Genomic DNA, 3,819 nt, shown 5'->3' with positions numbered 1-3,819 from the left:
CCCCTGAAGTTCAAACGCAGAGGAAAAATACATCGAGTCTTCATGGAAGACATCATCCATTGTGATAAACATTCGTCGAGTGGGAGGGTAATAACAGCGATACCTCTTTTGATGAGTAGCATATCCGAGAAAAACACATCGCAATGCGTGAGGGGTTAGCTTGTTGCGTTGATACTTATAGAGGTGTACAAATGCTACACAACCAAAGACATGAGGAGGTAGATTTGCGACGGCTGGGGCAACAACTGCATCAGTGAGAGCCTGCAATGGTGTCTAGAAGGCAATAGAGCTGGAAGGTACTCGATTAATGAAATATGCTGTAGAGGTAAGTACTTCTCCCCAATACGATAATGGCATATGCGCTTAAATCAATGAAGCACGAACAGCCTCTAACACGTGTCGATTTTTTCGCTCTGTAACCCCGTTCTGCTGGGATGTATTAGAACAAGTGGTTTAATGAATAGTTCCATGTGCTTCCAAATACTCCTGAAGGTCAAAACTCTTATATTCTCCACCATTGTCACTACGGAGAACTTGAACATGTGCATTGTATTGCGTTGCAACCATTTTATGAAACTTCTGAAATAATAAGTTAACTTCACCTTTGGACTTCATTAAGCACAACCAGGTCATCTTGGTACAGTCATCAATAAAAGTAACAAACCAACGGAATCCACCTAAAGTAGTGACTTTGGACGGACCCCAAACATCATAATGCATAATCATAAAAAGAAGTGAACTTTTATGCAAACATAATGGATACGAAACATGATGGCTCTTTATTAGTTCACAAACATTACAGCGGAAACTAGAAACAACATATTTTTTAAACAAATTAGGAAATAATTTTTTCAGATAACCAAAGGAAGCATGCTCCAGACGTCGATGCCACAGTCAGATTTCAGATTTTTTTCTCTCCCTCTCAGAACCATCCACTGTCAATGTTTGTCGTAGCTGGTCAGAACTTTTGGACATCAAGTCCAAGTAATACAGTTTTCCTCGCCTAATACCACAACCAATCGTCTGCTTTATTTGGATGTCCTTAAACACACAAAAATCAGGCCAAAAAATGACAACACAAGATAAAGCTGTGGTTATTTGGGAAACTGACAAAAGATTATAATTTAAAGATGGAGTAACTAAAACATAATCTAAATATAGATTATCAGTGAGTGTCAAATATCCTTCCCCAATAACTGGGGTCGAAGTCCCATTAGTAATAGAAACAACTTGTGTAAAAATAAGATGTGAGACCTGTCTAGAATCAAATGTCATATGATCTGTAGCACCAGAATCAATTATCCATGCATTATTAGCAACATGTGTAAAAATATTTAAATTCTTACCACCAGTATCTGTTATCTTAACAACAGCTGCAGTGGAGGTCTTTATTGAATTCCTCTTCCAATGACGATGATCTTACCATTTCGGATATCCCACAAGTTTGACTTTTGGTATGACCAGTCTGGTTGCAATGAGTGCATTTGTAGGTAGACTTGTCTGCTCTAGATGATTCAATATTTTTTTCACTCATTGTGTTGTTTTTTTTATTTTTTTTATTTTTTATTTTTTTTTAATATATATATATATATAATATTCAAGGCACTATATATATATATATATATATATAGATATATATTTTGTTTAAATATATATATTTAAAATGGAGAAGGATAGAAGGGAAACCCAGATTCAGAATTTGTCAGAGGCGAGCATGAAAAACTCCATCACTTGGTGGAAGTTGAAAGTGGCCCTGACCACCATAGTCGTCACACTTGAAGTAACAAACAACAGCCTCGATACACCATAGGAGCACCATAGGAGACTGGACCGAGCGGAAGAAGGTCTGGGATGTCCGCGACGGCAGATTTAGATCCGGCGACGACAGATCTTCGGCAAGCAGTGGTTCGGCGGTTCTGGGATACCGGCGGTTCGTCGTCGTCGTCGTTTGGAGAGCAGTGACGACGATGGATACCATCGGCTGGGCGGTTCGGAAATGGCTGCGAGAACAGCGTCGTCTATTGGACAGCAACCGGCGGGCAAGGAATGGTATGGTTCAGTGATTGGTTCACTGTATAGTCTGTGGGTCTGTGATTAGGTCACTGTATGGTTTATAGGTCTGTGTCTCTGTGGTTGGTTCAGTGTACTGTGTATGTTGTATTAACAAAATAAACAAAATAAAAATAAATTTAAAAAATACAAAGCTACGGTTCAACATGGCTCTGATACCATATTAAAATTTAAAGAATAAATATGAAAATAAAAACTCAATTCAATATTATTCACGATAATGTTACATACAATTTATAAAGTAATATTTAGTTACTTATCGTAACTAAATATACAATAGTCAAAAACTAATTACTTATTAATTAAAAAAAATAATTCAATCCTCCAATAGGTAAAATCACAACAGCATTGTCTCAACATTACCTGGTTGAGTGGTATTGCCATTGAACCAACTCCACTCAAATTAGTACTGGTGTCATTGAACCAACTCCACTCAAATTACCAACATGTGAAGGTTACCTTCCCCCAATTATTATTATTATTATTATTATTATTATTATTATTTTTTTAAGGTTTGCACCAGTCAACTTTGCCACATGTTGCATATAGTAGTACTCCATTGCATGACTAATATGCCCCTTAGCTCCAATTTCAATTTTAAAATATCATTCCATGCAGCTGAACAGTATAATGTGGTGCAAATTTGTACTATGAAAGAAAAAGATACCAGAACTAAAGGACTTTATTTAAAGTTAAACTTTGAAAATGGAATTCAATAACATTGGAATTCCAAAATTTATTCAAACACTGAATTTGAATTTGAATTTAAATTTCTAAAATTATAATTCCAATATAATTTCAATTCCACTCAATCAGACGCACACTTAAAAGGTAGCACTCACTACCCCAACCACATGCCAGGCTATACGAGCAACATGGGCCAAGCTACATACATGGCAAAACCAAGCCAAAGGGGATCTAACAATAAAGAGCAAACCTACAATGAGGGTGAGCTTACATGGTTACAGTAGAATATACCTTTGCCTCTTTCTATCTCAATCATTTTTGAAAAGGAGATTTTATTTTATTTTTTTAACCCATTTTTGAAAAGAAGTTGATAAGCCTAGGGGTTAAGAAGCCATTACTTTAGTATCGATCTTCTAAAAAGAGTTGACATGCCTACTGACTATAAAATCGTCACTTCAGAATTCACTTAACTTTATTCTAAATAAACGTATTCTCATTTATTTGATTTACTAAATAATATCATTATTAAAGACATGACATCACATATGGCCTCATTGCATTTTTCACCAATAAATCATCCAAAAATCAAAAAAATAAAATAATAATAATACTTATTATTATCACACTATCACAAAAATATAGCATGTACGCATACGGACTCACAAGTCAATAGACTCATACATATATAACCTTACCACAGCGTCAACCAAAAAGGGATCATTTTTTAATAAATGACAGACACTCAAATAAACACTGCTGTAGATAAATACAGAAAAAGGCCAAGCTGTCTCGCCAACGAAGGTGAGCCACGTGATATGTTCAGTTCTCCTTAGCCAAAGATACGTAGGAGTTTTTAACTAAAAAAAAAAAAAAATGCGTAGGAGTGATAATTACAGAAGATGCGTTGTCTGCATGCTATTGGGTCCCAATCACGTCACTGTACGATGATGTTGTTTTGTTCACTTCACGAGGTACTGCTAAATAGTTTTTAATACTTTTACTTTCTCCATTGAACCTACTTTTTTTTTTTGTAATTGAGCTTTTGGTATATTAACCCAAAAA

Source organism: Cornus florida, unplaced genomic scaffold, assembly GCF_030987335.1.
Source record: "Cornus florida cultivar Cherokee Brave unplaced genomic scaffold, ASM3098733v1 CherokeeBrave_3.0.0_Hap2_Chr06, whole genome shotgun sequence".
Taxonomy (NCBI): Eukaryota; Viridiplantae; Streptophyta; class Magnoliopsida; order Cornales; family Cornaceae; genus Cornus; species Cornus florida.
This window is presented reverse-complemented; position numbering follows the sequence as displayed.